At 37.6% G+C, this 17,696-nt stretch overlaps 1 long non-coding RNA gene across 1 annotated transcript in view; it reads left to right on the plus strand.

The window, feature by feature from the left end:
- Positions 1 to 8,449, plus strand: part of LOC105508242 — a 154,431-nt gene extending 145,982 nt beyond the window's left edge. Inside the window, exons 4-7 of the long non-coding RNA XR_001001228.1 lie at positions 2,596 to 2,718; positions 5,897 to 6,102; positions 6,416 to 6,452; positions 8,368 to 8,449. This is a non-coding gene — a long non-coding RNA (uncharacterized LOC105508242). The remainder of the gene's footprint in view (positions 1 to 2,595; positions 2,719 to 5,896; positions 6,103 to 6,415; positions 6,453 to 8,367) is intronic.
- Positions 8,450 to 17,696: the final 9,247 nt, after the last annotated feature.

Here is a 17,696-nt window from a genome sequence, read left to right on the forward strand (position 1 = left end):
TGCCCAGAAATTTCTCCCAGTTCTTCTTTGTCTCTATAAATACAACCAAAAATATGGTTCATATTTCTTAGCTATTTTTGAGTCCTGTGTAATGACCAAAGTTGCAAGTTGTGATTCCTTTTAAATCATTGTAGAATTTAATATATGAAACTCATATTCTGATACTGTTTTTGCATGTGTGTAGAATGTCTGCCAACTTGCTTATTAATATATTTCTCTCTATCCTTTTCTTTCTGTCCTTCGTAGTGCCATAGTCTAATGTTCTCTTCAAAATATGCATATTGAGTGATTTTATTCTTATTAATTATTGTGGTTTTATGATAACGTGGAAGACCAGGTAGGAAAGTTAAGCTCACATATAGCTATTGATATCTATGTAGATCTTATCATACATTATTTTATATTTCTATCTATATCTATATCTGTATCTAGATCATCATCTATATATAACAAGAGTATTCCTTCAAATAGATGAGTGCTAAAAGCTATAAAGTCTGTCTTTTCATACGGTCAAGTTCCCTTGAATCTTTGCTTTTAATATTTCCTTTCTGAGATGCTAGAAAAGATCCCTACCACTAAAATAAAAATTCATATTCACAGCCTTTTTGTTAGAACTGAAATGTGTTGTTATTTTTCCATGTATTTCTTTCTTAAAAACAAAGTACTAGCAATAACAATAGGTGTCGCTATAGTAAAAGAAACTAGCCATTAAGTTTTTTGTTGTTCTTTTTCTAGGAAACATTGCAGCGTTATAAGAGAAATTATAGGCTAATTTGTTGAAGCTCAGCGTGTCCATCTCCCTGCTTTGAAGAAGGCAAACTTCATTAAAACCAACATCTTACTTGGCCTAAAACATCTTTGGAGTAGGAGATTTATGGCCTTTCTGGGAAAGTGGTTTTAATTTTTATAAACCTTAGAATTAAGAAGTCCTTTTGTAAATGCAATTATAATTCTTTCTTCTAGATTTAGAGTCATTTATTCTTATTCAATATCCATAAAAGTAAATAATTAAAATACATATTTCCTCACCAAAATTTTATTAATTACCTACATAATTTATCTATTTAGGAAATGGAAATAGAAACCCCTACCTTATAAAATTGATGGCAAAGATGAAATGAGGTATTATATGCATTAATTCACTTATTTATTAAACACATTTAGTTGAGTACCTGCTGCGTATAAGGCATGATGGTTATAATACAGATAATGTCCTTGCCCTTAAGGTACTCATACTCCAGCACATTTATAGAGGTTCGTGACGCTTAAATTACTATTCAAGAGTAAAAGACATAAATTATTATTATTATTGAGATCTATTGCTAATTGATTGCTAGGAAGCCATTTTAGTCTTCCATTTAGGAAAAATATTAATAGATATTATCAGCTCTTTCTCATTTGACATCTATTCACTTTTCTGGTAATAGCTCCCAGATAATCCTCCAGGCATCAACCCACTCACATTCAGGTCTTGTGGTTTGAATGACACTGATTCCTCTCCACCCTCCACAGGCATCCTTGAGACTCACATCTAGTCAATTAGGGTTTTATGTCCCAGTGTCTACAGTGTTATCACAAACCAGACCCTCCGTGGTTCATCTCCTGCTTCTCTTTGGACCTGATCTCCTGTCACTGACTGTCTCACATCACACCTGTACATACCATGGTGGTTTCGTTTATATTATTTGCTTATTTATCTTGCTTATCTTGGCCTCTTTTCCTGGGATACCCTTCTCCTGCCTCTTCCTTTGTCAATTCTGTCCATTTTTTAAGACCTAGCTAGTCAACTCTCCTTCAAAAGGCTTTCCCCTCCTCAACTTGGATAAAGTTTCCATTCTGAGAGCTTCCTCAATTTCTGGGCAGTTGTCTATCTGCAATTATGTGCTATTTTCATAATATGCTCCCTGTGTCTCTGTTTTCCACTTAGGTGGTGCACTCCGGCTGTTGGAATTTTACTTCTCTATGTGTTCCTAGCACCTTGACTGATGTCTGGGACCCTGTGGTCACTTGATCTAGGCTTGTTGACTGAAAGTACTTAAGACGACTGTGGCAGAAACCTATCTTTCTGTAATATGCCTTTGCTGAATTGCACAGTTCTGAAGAAGAATAGTTCAAATGACTATGTATTGAAACATTCTAACACCCCAGGCTTTATGTCTCTAAGAGAAGAAACGTTGCATTCATTAGCATCCGTAGGTTTGCCTTACGGAATGATATCAGGACTTAATTCAACAAGTATTTATTAAGTTCTGTAGGCTTCCTGGATGATTCAAGCTTTCTGTGTTTTTCTCCTCTGATATCTAGCATGTACAGCCTGGGCTATTAATTTGGCAATTAATCATATGCTACCTTGTGACTTTTGTTTATGATGTATTTTCATGTAGTACTTAGCCTATTATTTAAAATTTTACACCCTTACATATGAGTAGGGATTACTCATTCATTAGCATATTGATTATTTCTTCATTAAATATATTTTGAGAATTCATTATGTGTTCATATTATTTTTCTTTTTGCATATTGTATCAGTTGAGGTTCTGTTTAGGCTAGTAACAGAAACTGGCCAATTTAATAACAAAAACAATTTATCGAAAGGCTGTTGGGAACTAGCTGTAAGGAAGATAGGATTGGAGAACCAGGTTTAGAAGAGAAAAGGCAGTGCCAGAAGTTTTTGATTGGAGGAAACTGCAGGGCAGTGTTGCACAAGAACCATTGCTGGTAAAAATGAACTCTCTTTCTTTCCTCTTTCCATTGTCACCCTTATCAAGACTTAATGTTCTGGGAGAACATGGCCAAATTCAAGCCGTGAGTTTGTTCCTTGGCTGTACTAGTATCGTGGGTGGGAGGACTTTAAAGAAAAAGACTGAAAGGATTTTCTTGGCTTCAAGTAAACACCAAAGCAGTTGAGGAACTCTGAAAAATTGTCTGGATATTGGGTAGTTTGAACAGATGATAAGTATCAGCAGTTATACTTATTTGTTCACACAGACGTGCTATCAAATCCCAGCATTGCCAGTGACTAAGTGTATGGCTTTGTGAACATTTCTTACCTTCTGTAGGTGCCATTTTTCTCATCTATAAATGGGGATACCAATGTATATTCTTACATAATGGTTTTAAGGATTACATTAAATAAGATGTATCCTATAAAAGGTGCTTATTACAGTGTCTGTCACATAGTAGCTACACAATAAATGATGGCTATTATTGATTGACCTATGTGCACACAGCATGAGGCTGTTCTGTATACATTAGGCAAAAAAGATACAACTGTTACCTCAGACCTTGAACTGTTTGCAGCTTAATGAGAAGAAAGAGCATATGTGATTTAATTTAATCCTCACAACTACCCTGGAATTAGGCAGAGAAAATGTTATTATTTCTGTTTTTCATATAAGCAATCAGAGAGAGTCAGAGAAGTTTAGCTACCTGACTGTGGTCACACAGCTCTTAACTGACAGAGCTGAGGCTGGGGTCAAACTTACTAGATCTTAAATTTGGAGAGATAAGGATAGCTCAGTGAAGGACAGAGTTACTCAACTCAATTCCAACCAGAAAACATACTGAATACCTACTATGACAATTTGGGATATTGCTGTGGAGGAATATACATATAATTAGTACATAGTCCCTGGTTTCAAGACGATTACAGTCTAGGGAGAAAGATGGACATGTCCACAACTTAAAATGAGATAATACATGACAAGTGCTGTATTTTCTATTTAATTCTTTTAATATACACTCATCAAATGTGTCACGGTCTGTATTAAGTGCTGAGGATTCAGTGATGGACAAAGCCATAAGCAACCTGTCCTCAAGGGGCTTACCTGTTGTTGGAAAGAGACAGATGAGAACATAAAGGAAATATACACATAAAATCATTTGAGATATTGATAGTGACGGGTGCTAGAAAAAAATTTAGGAAGTTTTTTGGCAGTGAGTTGGTGTTGGCTATTTTCAGTGGAGTGCTCTTCTGAGGGCCTGAACAAGTCAGTCATGTTAATTTGTGTGGGAAGAGTAATCCAGGCAGAGGGAACTGTAGTGCAAAGACCATAGGGTGAGGATAACATTGGAGTTTTACAGAATAAAAATGAGATTGTGTGACAGGAACATAGAGAGCGAGAAGAACAGTGGTACAAGTGAGATCTAGAGATGGAGACAGGAGCAAGAAAAATGCAGAGCCTTGTATAATACACATGGTAGATTAGAAGTATCTGATCTATCATTCTGAATTTAGAGGAAGTTCATAAAATTTAAGCAGAGAAAATGTATTATTTGATGGTTTTGTAAAAAAGATCACACTGGTTGCTATGGTGAAATGTAATGTGTACATCATGCACGAAGAAGAGAAAGAGTAACATTACTTTGAAAAAGTTAGGGGACACAGCTAGGCACAGTGGTGTGCACCTGTAGTCCAGGTTGAGGCAGGAGGAATGATTGAGCTCAGGAATTTGAGGCTGTAGTGTGCTATAAGTGTGCCAGTGAATAGCTATTGCACTCCAGATGGGCAATATAGCAAGACTCTATCTCTTAAAAAATAAAGTTGGGGAGGCATTGAGAAGGAAGAAGTGCTCTGAGCAATGAGATGGGCATGTTTGGGCAACAGTGAGTTTTTCAGGGTGGCTGGAGTATCCAAAGTGTGGGGAGGATGTAATGAGAGGGAATCAGGAAGGAAGGTGGCTACCAGGTTATGTCTTGATAACATTTTGTAGGCAGCTGGAAACTGTTCTGTGTTTTGGAAAGATAATGTTGGTGACTGTGTGAAGGATATTAGAGGAGGCAAGAAGACCACTGATGAGGTTCCTGCAACAGGTCATTTGAGAGGGCCAAGTAGTGACAATGAGAAAGAGGAGACAGAAACAAGAACTGCTGATATGGAGTGCTGATAGCACTTGGTGATGAACTGGGTATCAGTGGTGAGGGGAGGGAGAACCTGGAGACATCTGCAAGGCAAGCTGGGGGCGCCCTTTTCTGTGAGAAGAAAGTTGGAGGATAGGGTAGAGATTTAAGCTTTGAACCAGTTGAATGTGTTTTTGGCAGGACCTCCACATGATCCTGCTGGAGAGACAGCAGGAAAAGCAGAGCTGGAGCTCAGGAAGTTTGGCTTTTAAGAGCACACCTATTCCAACTAATTTCTTATAATCTGTGAAAAATTTTGTGAATTTTAAGATATTCGCTATTTTCAAGAAGACAGGAGTTTCACGAGTGTTTGTCATAACCAAGTGGCATTTTCTACCAAATGAAAGGTTTTCTTCTTCAAAAAAACAGAACATTCAGTAAAGAGAAAGTTGGTTGATGATTTCGACTTCCTTTTCTTTCTTTGGAAAACTGAGTTATCAGACTTGTTCAGGCCCAAGGAATAAAATTAGGGAAGATCATTACACAACCTTAGTGGTATAAGGAAAAGAAGCCTCGTCAAAATAATGAAGAGACAGACAATCTCTTATATCCCTGCAGGAGGTATTAGGAGAGAGTAGAAGAAAGCAACTTTTTTCTTAAAGTTTATGTTTGATTATTCTGATAGTTCTTGTAAAATACTGGACACAAAAGACTAGGTCTGGGACAATAAAAATTGCTAGATGAGAAAAAAATATGTCAATAAGAGAAAAAGGGACTTAAAATGTTTGAACTGGAAATCATTAGTTGTCTGCAGTGCCAAGTTGAATAAACTAAAAAGCAAAATGGAAGACTTATGTTCAGTCCCAATCCCAGCATGAGTAAGAGCCTTATTCTCTCGGTTTCTTCTTCTCAGTTGTATAATCATATCTTTCTTAACAGTTACATTTCCTACTCATGAGCCAGGAAATACATTCTTTGCTGATACTAATTGAAGGTATGGAGCCAGCAGTGTGGAGACAACAGAGGTCATTTTTAGTTGCTGTCTCTAGTGTCTCAGGACTGCATCATTGCTTACCCAACATGACTCAGCTTCGGTATTGCCACTGACTCATGGAGCTCCTAATAGAGGAGAATTAGTGTCACGAATTGAGTGGAAAACCAATCCACATGAAGCCAGGAAGAGAAATGAGGCTGCTGTTGCTGAATCCATAGCTGACCTTAATGATGCAGGCTAGGAAAGACGGCCCATTCTGGGGGAGATAAGTCAATTTTGCAGTGTCTGCTATTATCATAGTGACTATTGTCTTTCTGTTTTCTATTTATTTACCTAAATTGTTTTGGAAAGACTCAGAGGTATAGAGACATGCCTACTTTTTGCAAAAATCATCACACTGTCGTGGAGGCAGTCCAGGCTATGGGGATCTTATTTGTTGGTGTCTTGGGCAAGTTGCTTGACCTCTGATCATTGTTTGCTTATTCTTATATCGCCCCTGTATTTCAGACTCACTCTGTGTCAGGCATTTGTTTATCTTTATAGCAAACTCAGAAGGAAAAGACCATTGCCCTTGTTTTACAGGTGATGAAACTGTACGTTTTCCAAGGACACAGTGCTAGTAAGTAATGAATGTGAAATTTTAACTGTTTCGATCTCTTCTCAGAGCCAGTGCTCTCTAACTGCTCTCCTAAACCTCCTCTCATCTGTAAAATATGGATGATAATAACACCTGTCTTACAGAGTTGTTGTGCAGATTAAATAATAGAACTGTGAAATGTGTAATACTTCATTACGCATTAGGCAATCAATAAATGGTTGATAGTATTACTAAAAATAATGAAGAAAAATCTTCACTAAAGCATCCATAGCAGTGAAGTCCTTGCTAGAACATAACCCTTTGTCCCTTCAGTGTAAATTAGTGTGATGTTACCAGCACTTACAGCAGATGGTAAGGAACACAATACAAAGGAATGAATCTCTAGTAGTGAAATGTCAGATACTATAACATCTGGATGGAAAACAAGCTTTTGTACATGTTTGAATCATCTTGCTAACTACCATATCATTTCATGTTGATCTTAGCTTCCTTTTCCTTTAGTAAGATTGCCCTAATAAAAACAAAACTATTGAGTTCCAAAGTAAGTGGAGTCTATACTGATCTGAGGGAAGCTGAGGTTCCAGAATAAGTTTGTGAAACACTAATTTGGGATAACAAGATACAGTTCCTGATAGCTGTTGTAAATTTTATGTAAACAAATGCAATTAACAAGAGAGAAAAACAGGAGAAGGCGGTTTCTAGGTTTTTACAGAATAACAGCTACAGGGCAAGTATTGTTCTAGAAAAGTCCTGGTCAGGACACCTAAAGCAGAATAAAAAGGATTGTGGTTTGGCCATAAAGATTACTTGTGTTTAGACATTTATAAAGCCAACAAAACAGAAATAAAGGTATGTTGCTCATAATGAGACGGGACATCAATCTATGGCTTTGTGTAAGAAAGACTAACCATATTAGACTGTGGCCTTGAAAATAGGGAGAGTATCTTATTCACCCTTTTTTGCCTAGAACATAGCTCCATCCCTGTCAGTTACAAAATGAACAACTAAGTAATTCTAAGGAAAACTAGAGAGTGGAAATAAGAAAGATAAAATCCATCATCGATCTATTAAAAAACAGATACAAGCGTCTATAAAGTTTAGCTTCTGATTATTGACCATTTCCTTTATTACTGCATGGCACACAAAAAAGCTAAATTCATTTTTCACCGAATTGGGATAAAGGTACATTTGGGATGATCTAATTTAATATACAACCTATGTCATAGCATAAATAATTTGATGTATGAGTGGGGCCAAGGTCACCACAAAAATACATGTAGACTTTTTAAAATTTGTATACTTTGCTGCCCAGGCTGGAGTGCAATCATAGCTCACTGCAGCCTCAAATTCTTAGGGTCAAGGGATCCTCCTGCTGCAGCTTCCTGAGAAGCTGGCAGTATAAGCATGTGCCACCATACCTGGCTAATTTAAAAACAAAATCTTTTGTAGAGCCAGAGTCACCATGTTGCCCAGGCTGGTCTAGAACTCTTGGCCTCAAGTGATCCTCTTGCCTTGACCTCCCAAAGTTCTGGGATTATAAGTGTGAGCAACTGCACCTGGCCAGACGTTGTATACAGCAGCAGATATTAGATATTATGGCAAGTCTGTGTGACTACAATTTGAATTAAGACATACTGGACACTAGAAAACAACAAGGGTTCCAAAAATATGTACCCAAATAGAAATAATGAAAGCAGACTTTCCAAACAGTAGGCAGCAAAATGCAGTTAACTTGCTTCTCATGTGAATAATTCTATGTAGCGTGCTCCAGAGTATCAGGATTTATTCATCTGTCCCCCAGACATTAGAACTAAAAATATGGCACATAAACTCTTATTTCAAAGCCAGAAATTTTAAAGACCAGAATTAATTACTATACTTGTATAAAATTATTATAACACTCATGTTATTTTTTAAAATTAAACTTTTGTTGAAGGTATGAATGAATAATAATGGGGTTGTCTATAAAGAGGAGAGAATGAAAAAGCTCAGCTTACCAAGATGCTCCTCTGATCTTGTCTTGATGGGCTAAAGCCTTGAAGATTGCTATTGGGACACTTGACCCAGTTGGCTGCCAAAGGACAACACATCAGGCTGCAGATCATCAAACAGGGTTCTGAGCTGCATTCCCTGGGGCATCCCCTAGTGCAGAAAGCAATAAAAATCAAGGAGGACAGATGCTCTTTGTGTTTTATGTCTGGTCAACAGCGGGGTATCTAAAGGCAGATGAATATCTTGGATGGAAGCAATCACAAGATTGAATTCCAAATCTTAAGGGAACAGAGGAGAGACAGGAGAAAGTTAAAGAAAGCAATTGCATTTTTCCAGGTTCACAGCACGAATAGGAAGAATTTGATTGCAGTGAAGTTCAAGGAACAAAGGGGTTTAGAAAAGTTGGTTAGTGTATGGAAATACCATCTCTTAGGACTAGGTACAAGAGATTCCAGAGTATAGAATGTAAAGGAGCATAACAACACCAAATGGCTTTTGTTGTTGAGAGAGGGTCTTGCTGTGTTGCCCATGCTGGATGGAGTACAGTGGTATGATCATAGCTTACTGCAGCCTTGACCTTTTGGGCTCAAGTGATCCTCCTTCCTCAGCCTCCCAAGTAGCTGGGACCACAGGCATGCACCACCATGCTGGCTAATTTTTACATTTTGTGTAGAGATGGGGCTCACTGTTGTTGCCCAGAATAGTCTTGGACTCCTGGGCTCAAGTGATCCTCCCACCTTGGCCTCCTAAAGTGTTGAGATTGTAGGTGTAAGCCACTGTTCCTAGTGGCTTCTTTCATTCTATTACTAGCCCTAGCAGATAGGAACTTTTATTTTACTCATGCGTAAGTGTTGGGACTGAGGTTCAAAGAAGCTAGAAAACTTGTCTAGGGTCACATGGTTAGAAGGGGCTGGACTCCATCAGTACTCTTAATTGCTTAATAGTACCTACCTCAAAGATTATGGGGTTTAAAGTGTTGTCAATGTAGGAAAAAACCCAGCAATTTTTAGTTCTTTACAATAAACAAGAGCTCAATGGTTAGGCAGTTAATTGATGTCTCATTTGTGAACTCTGGCTCTTTGAGTAGTTTTCTTTTGACATTCTCTAATAGCATATGAGAGAATTCATGGGTCAATATTTATAAACTGATAATTTTGTTGTGATAAGTTTTGATATAGATTAATCAAATTCATTTTTTGATAATCTAATATGTACCTAGTGGGCATTCAGATTCATAGATTTCATGAAAAAACTAATACTTATTTTACATTAATATAATATAGACAAGATTACAAATGTGAACAGGAAAAAGGAAAAAATAATTTTTTTCTGAGTATCTTACATTCATTGGATGAGACTTGATATAAATGGCCTGATGTATGTACGTGAAAGAATAGAGGACTTTTAAAGGACCAATTCTATGCTTTATGCTGAGAGAGGAACTTTATTTATAAGGTATAATTTAATAAAGATGCATTTTTCTTTGGAAGTAACTATGATCCTCCTTTACTCTAGAAATAAGAAAACTGAGGCTAGGAAAAATTATGTGACCTCACATACCAGGATTTGAATTCTATTGTAAAACATCTCTTTCACTATATCACACAGCCTACTTTGTTAACTAGATAAAGCAAGAAAAGATAAGAGGCCAGTTAGAGTTCATTGCATGAAACAGAAACTACTCTAGGTACTTTAAGCAGATAGGGATTTAATTCAGGGATTTTGAAGCTTGCAAATTTATTGGAAGGGTCAAAGGAGCAAATTCTAGGATGAGCCTCCTAGATGATTCTCAGAAATATGCAGAGGTGATACTTTTGGGCCACCATTAGACCTATGTCAGAGCAAGAACTACATCCAATGCTTCTCCAACTGTCTGAGAAATCTGGAGAATGGACAATTAAAATTGTCCTCCAGGGAAGTTAAATCAGGAATCTACTATTACTACTATTGCTTTGGGATGTCCAGGAAGCTGGAGAGTGGATAATGTAAAGTTTCTGCAGGGAAATTCCACGTTTCCATGACTGTGCTAGCCAGCAGCAACAGCCAAGAATCATAGGAAGATGGTCTTTGCCTCAATTCTCTCTTCCACATATTACCTGAGCATATTAACAGAGTAGAACCTGATTTACACATAATACCCTAGTTGCAAGGGAGTCTGGGAAATATAAGTTTTAGATTTCCAGCTTCTCAACTAGAAAGAAGAGAAAATGGGAGTTGAGTAAGCCATTCCAGAAAAGATATTATTATTATTATTGGTTAAAAATGTAATAATTATTGCCATCTGAATATTCTAACTTAGGGCACCAAAAAATGAAAAGCTGATACACTTTACAATGGTTACTCATCTTTCAGTCTTTTTGCTACTCTTGGTGTCTGTAGGACACTCCTAACTGAGTAGGACCTTTGCTTTAGACACAGCTGTTGTTTTTTATCAGTGTGGTAAGCAGTTTATGTCTAACAGCAGTTTTATGGTCCACTGACTGTACTGAAATGCAGCACTTTACCAACCATGAACTCTGACATATTTATATGAGGTTTTTAATCTGAAAACATGCAAAAAGAGTCTTCTAAATATAATTTATTATCAGAACAACTCTCACGTAGGTGTTGAACAGCATATAAAATTTATATTTGGGCCTTGGATTTTGTCCTCCTTCAAGAGACATAGTGACATCAGTAGGTGAACTGAAGGTTGAAATCCCAATTGCTTTGAAGGGACGTCAAGCCTTATGAATTTGCATTAGTACTAAAAACAGCAGGGTAATAGTATAATTAACATGTATAAGATTCCATTTTTAAATACAAAGCAAAACCTAGGATGAACCTTACAAAGGACCTTTGGATAAACCCTCTGTTATGTCACAGCTAACAATGTCAATAACCTTAGCTATTGTAGAAGAAGATCATGTTTCTGCAAGTTTGTGGGCTTTTCCTGAATTCCCAACATATACTTTATTATGTCTGATCTTTTATTCTTTAACTCTTTCAATTATGTACTATTTAATGCCACCGTTTTAATTTTTTCCCCAAAGTACTCAGTTCCTAAAATTGAATAGGAACTTCACATACCTACATTTAGTCTGAAGTGTTTATAAGCTTTAATTAGAGTAGAAATATTTCCTGGCTTTCAAAGTACTTCTATGCAGACCATAATCCAAAGCAAAGGGGAAAATGCTACTATTTAGATGACTGCTCTGTTCTAAAAGTACTCAAGAAAATTTAACTTTCAGCTGAGTACTAGACTAAACAGTAACAGAAATTTCCTGGTAGTAAAAGATGATTCAATATTTTGCACTCAGTGATTTGAAGTGTGCTTCAGTTTTTATTTTAATTTTTTCTTGTGAATATTTCATCAATAAGATTGTCAAAATAAGTTTCTAGGAACTTAGCTGTTAATCAGTGAAAAGAGATGAAATACTTAAGGATAAAATTGATCCATTACACAATTACATTACAGATAAGTGCGTATAACAGAGAGTGGACTTATCACATGGCTAAGGGCTTCTGAACACTAGCAGTGGCTCAGTTGTAGAATGTTTTTGTGACTGTATGCTGGGGTAGCGTGGGCCTAAACATACACGAATGTTTGTGCTCTAGGGGATTGTCAGTCTCAGTCAATGCATCTGGGAGAGCTATGTTTCTGAATCTTTTTTGGTCTATCATGTATCATATGTGAATGTACATTAGTCAAAGGGTGTGAGTATGATTGAATATGACTTTGTGTTTATGTGTCTATGTCAAAGAGCATGCAAACTGGTATGTTTGCATTTGGATGAAGCTATACTCTTATTTATTTCTGTTGTATTATTGTTTCTAAAACATTTGATTACCAATATTGATTACCAGTGTCCTACTTTCTTTTCTGCCATCCTGGTCACTCACCATCACCAAGATGGAACTTTAATGATATCTCTCATGACATTGCTATTTCAAAAGCCACAGACTCAGGATCAGGAATCAGAAGAAAATATTAATGATAACTTCATCCTCAAGCACAATGGACAAAGCTATACATGTACCTAATGCTTCAGCAAAAATGTACAGTTATGATGTCATTGCTATTTTATATTTTTATCCACTATCTTACAAGTTGATTTTAGCCTGCAATAAGCAAAATAATTCCACTCTGCATAGTTCTCCCATATCTCCTCTTTCAGTAGATTTGAAACTTATGAAAACACTTCGCAATTTCTAATCTTTTCTCTTTATCCTAGGGATAAATGAAAAGAAAACCAGAGTAAGTTGCATATCATCTTAGCTGAGAGAAAAGGGGCTGCAGATCTTGGATTGGAAGATGAAGCAGTTATCATTAAGGGTTAAAAGAGGAATCATGAAAAATAATAAAGAGACAAATTCTGGCTATATTTACTTGAAGACATCAATGAAGATTTCCGTCATTAATTTGTGATACTGATATATTTTGAAGCACAACTGGTCACAGCAGTGGCAAATGATTCCATGAATAACATAGTAAGGGAGTTTCAGTCAGGGTGGGAGGTGCTGATTTCTGCAGATATATAAGACAAAATGGTATAAAACTTAAAAATAATGTTAAAAATTATTCAGTGGCTTTAAAGAGTCTTAAAGACAGACTTCCTCCAAGAAGTTCATGGACATTAAAGTCAATTTCAGCAGCAACACAGTACCCAGAGAATTTATAAAAACAAGATCAAGGGGGTTGCCTTCCAGAAACATATAAATTCTTTGGTCCGTAACTTGGTTTTCTGGAAATCAGCCCTAGAGACTCCTCAACAAAAGCATATTTTAACTTTAGGCCTTGGAGCTGCTCTTACTTGCTTCCTTGGGCATCCATAGCTGGCTTTTCTCCTAGATATGTCCATGGACTCCATTCCAGCCAGGTCTTACTATGCAGCGCATGATAGTTGAGGCACAGTGAATTGGGAGCCATGCGATTCTTTGAAGATACGTAGGAGAGAACAGCAAAATTTGAGTGTAGGCTAATAAAACTTAGTCTTACCAATAGCAAATTGTTCAGCATATTTGCCAAAGATTCACTGTGTTTGAAAAATGCATCCTCTCCTTACCCAAATCCATATAATATCTCATTTCCTTCTAGCTTCTTCTCTGGCTCTAGGTTTGATCTCACTTGTGGAATATTGCCTGCTCTCCTCCTTTAGATTCTTGACCTAACTACTCCCCAGAATTACTGTGATAGCTTTCTCCCTTAAATTGGCACCAATTTCTTCATGCTACTTCATTTGCTGACTAAGACTCTCATGGATAAGGGAGAAGTCTGCCATCATGAGATAAATATTTATTGAGTGTCAATCTGCAGACTAAGTCTGAGACTCAGTTGTTCCTGTTATTGATTGATTCTTTCAGTCAGCCTTCAGTCGAGAAAATGGAAGTCCCCTATATATTCCAAGAATGGAGGGTCTAGTAGGAAAGTTGAAATTTATAGAATCATTGACGGACTGGAGAAAGAAGGCAAGAAAGTCACCATTAGTACACCACTGAAGCAGTGGTTCTTCAAACTCACTTGGAAGCCACTGTGAATCTCAGGTTTCTCTGGAAATCTTCTGCAACTGTCCTGATAAGCAGCATTTAAGTGAGAGGTTTGCAAAGGGCCACTTTAAAGCTGCAGTGAATCTCATGTCTGCTCATGGATGTGGCTTCATCTGCTTCTGAGGAATTATGATCTTTCCTTGGCGCTTGTGGTCATCTTGTAAAAATGAGATGATCCTCCACCCCAAATTTGATTTGAATATCAAGACTAATGATATCCATGCAGGTATCAAGAGAGTATAAAAAGGTTTGCTACATAATGAGACTTTGTGGAGAGAGCAGGGCATGTTTTCAAGCAGGTCCAAAAACTTGCTTGAAGGGGGATAGAGCCTGTTTGGCTTTTATTGTGGTTAGGAGGTAGAGTTGTCATGATTTTTGCACATCCATAGGCCAGAGCTTGCACAGTTTAAACTTCCCACTGGCACAAAGGAAGCTGTTACCAGGCTTTCTCAGCTTTCCCAGATGCGGTACAGAAGGCAGAAGGGGAGTCGTGGGGTTTGAAAAACTGTCAGTAGCCAAATGTCAAAATTGGAGTTAACTCTTCACTCTTACACTATCTTGGAACTATGTAGGGAAGGGGATTTGGAGATCTTTAAAGGGGGTGGTGGTGATGCTGAGTTAAATAGCCACACATCTCATAAACTAAGCATGGTCTCAGACTTCTTTATCCCATGGTACTCAGGCCAACAAGGTGCCACTGTGGATGTGAGCATTATTTTCTAAAAATAAAACAGTCACTTTTGAAGTTAAAATAATAACCATTTAAAAAATCAAGATGAAGACCAGAAAACCCTTTAAAATATGTAAGGAGAAAAAAAGAAAACAGTAAGTGACATAAGCCTTAAATCATAGTAAATCACCAACTAAATGTGGCTAGAAGGTTTCCCCTGCCAGAGAAGAGGATTGGTACTTGAAAATTATATATATATATACACACACCCCACACACACACACACACAGTTGTCTTCTTTAGATAGTTCACACTAATAAACACAGGACTACACTTTCTCAAAATTTCTCAGAGACAAATGGTGTATATAATATAATGAATATGGATATTCACCTCCAGCATACACATGAACTGGAAATTTCAGCTTAATTAGGAAAAACATTTTTAAAAATTGGAATCATGCATATGGTAACTGTTTAGTTTTAGTGAGAGTTGCTTGACAGTAGGGAATTCAGTTCATGAAATACTGTGGTTTAACTCTGAGAGGGCAGAATATTACAGAAGCTTAGATTGTTTAGAAGTAGGTCACCTTAGTGATTAATATCAAGGACTCCCTGAAATCCCTGATTATACAAGAATTACCAATGGATGCCAGTTTGATGTGACAAGCATGGGGTTAGGTACTGGGGATAAAAGCTAAATAAAATATGTTTTTCTTTTTCTTTTTTAAGAACCTCATAGTCTATTAAAATCATTTTTAGTATTAAAGGATTCTAAGGATTCAAGGAACAAAAGTCTGCAGTTAAAACCAATGCTTAGCCTACTAAATAGCAACTTCTGCAAAACATAGCCTACCACTACCCAACATTTCAAAATAAAAACACAAATCTGTGAAAAACAAGTCCCCAGCCTCAGTGTTTTTTATTTTGTTTTGTTTTGTTTTGTTTTTTTTAACAGATTATCTAAAATAAAAGAAAGATTAGCCAGACGAGGACAAATTCTAATTTGATCTTGAATGTTGTCCATAAAAGATAGATGATAACTGACAGTATTGTCCAGCATTCTTAAGGCAACACTGATTTCCATTTGAAACAGAGGAAACAGTGACTTGCTGCTTGTTGAAGTCAGGCACCTCTGAGAGATGCTTTATTGTGTATTCCGAGGCACATCTTTCCAGGTAATGAGGTGTGAGAGTGACTGATAAGCACCGAGAATGTGGAAGAGAACAAAGTAATAAAACAAGCAGGTTCACTTTTAGTCACAATTGTATATGGTAAATAAGCAAAAATCTTCTACTAAAAATGCTGAATATTGAGAGTTGGAAATCTTTTAAGGTTGTTTTTTAAAGCCAACAGTCTAGAATTGGAAATGAATTTAATTCTTTCATAATTCTGCCCTAAGTAGTGAAGAACTTTTAAATGTGTCATGAGATATAAATGCATAAACTTTATAGTTTAGTGCACAACTGCTAATTTTTGTAGGTGAACTTGAAAAAATATTTTAGGACCAGGCGCGGTGGCTCAAGCCTGTAATCCCAGCACTTTGGGAGGCCGAGACGGGCGGATCACGAGGTCAGGAGATCGAGACCATCCTGGCTAATACGGTGAAACCCCGTCTCTACTAAAAAATACAAAAAACTAGCCGGGCGAGGTGGCCGGCGCCTGTAGTCCCAGCTACTTGGGAGGCTGAGGCAGGAGAATGGCGTAAACCCGGGAGGTGGAGCTTGCAGTGAGCTGAGATCCGGCCACTGCACTCCAGCCTGGGCGACAGAACGAGACTCCATCTCAAAAAAAAAAAAAAAGAAAAAATATTTTAGTATGTTTTCTTTTTCACCTGGTGATGGGCCCAGCACTGATGATTTTAGCTAATGTTTTTGGGGAGAGATGTGTGTATGGGAGGGGGAAAGTTATTGTTTATTTTAATTGGGTGGTACTATATTTTGTAAACCTCCAGTTTTCACTTGGTCCACACAGGAATCTTACAAGGTAGAAAGAACAAATGTTTTTACACCAATTTTACAAGTAAAAAACAGATTTGAGGAGGTTAATTAATTTTCCAAGGTCTTTTTTGTTTGTTTGTTTTGAGATGGAGTCTCTCTCTGTCGCCCGGGCTGGAGTGCAGTGGCGCGATCTCAGCTCACTGCAAGCTCCTCCTCCCGGGTTCACGCCATTCTCCTACCTCAGCCTCCTGAGTAGCTGGGACTACAGGCACCCGCCACCATGCCCGGCTAATTTTTTGTATATTTAGTAGAGACGGGGTTTCACCGTGTTAGCCAGGATGGTCTCAATCTCCTGATCTCGTGATCCTCCCGCCTCGGCTTTCCAAAGTGCTGGGATTACAGGCTTTCCAAAGTGCTGGGATTACAGGCGTGAGCCACCGCGCCCAGCCAGTTTTCCAAGGTCTTGTATCTGGCTAGCAACAGTCAAAAGAGAAGCCAAATCTACTTTCTCCCAGTCTAGATCTTTCTACTATGAAGTACTGTCTCCTTATAAGTGGTACCCTGCTAGAGCTTTTGATTTTGATGTTCTGAATTCACGTTTTTGACATTTTTGATTTTGTATATAATAGTATGTGTTTTTTCCCCCCATTTCATGACAATTTCTGATACCCATCCAAAAGATTTAGACTGGGGGATGAAGCACTATATATATATATATATATTCTAGACTATCTTAAATGTCACATTAAGGTTTTAGTATTTAAGGTATTAGTTAAACTTTTTAATAGACTTTTTCAAAGAGATGTTTTAGGTTCACAGCAAAGAAGTTATCTTTTTTACTCAAGGCTTGTATATTCTTGTGTTACTGGAAGGCAAATAATTTCATAAAAATGATTTGAGGGATAAAAACTTGCAATTCGGCCGGGGGCGGTGGCTCAAGCCTGTAATCCCAGCACTTTGGGAGGCCGAGACGGGCGGATCACGAGGTCAGGAGATCGAGACCATCCTGGCTAACACGGTGAAACCCCGTCTCTACTAAAAAATACAAAAAAACTAGCCGGGCGAGGTGGCGGGCACGTAGTCCCAGCTACTCGGGAGGCTGAGGCAGGAGAATGGCGTGAACCCGGGAGGTGGAGCT

Source organism: Colobus angolensis, unplaced genomic scaffold, assembly GCF_000951035.1.
Source record: "Colobus angolensis palliatus isolate OR3802 unplaced genomic scaffold, Cang.pa_1.0 Scaffold16, whole genome shotgun sequence".
Classification (NCBI taxonomy): Eukaryota; Metazoa; Chordata; class Mammalia; order Primates; family Cercopithecidae; genus Colobus; species Colobus angolensis.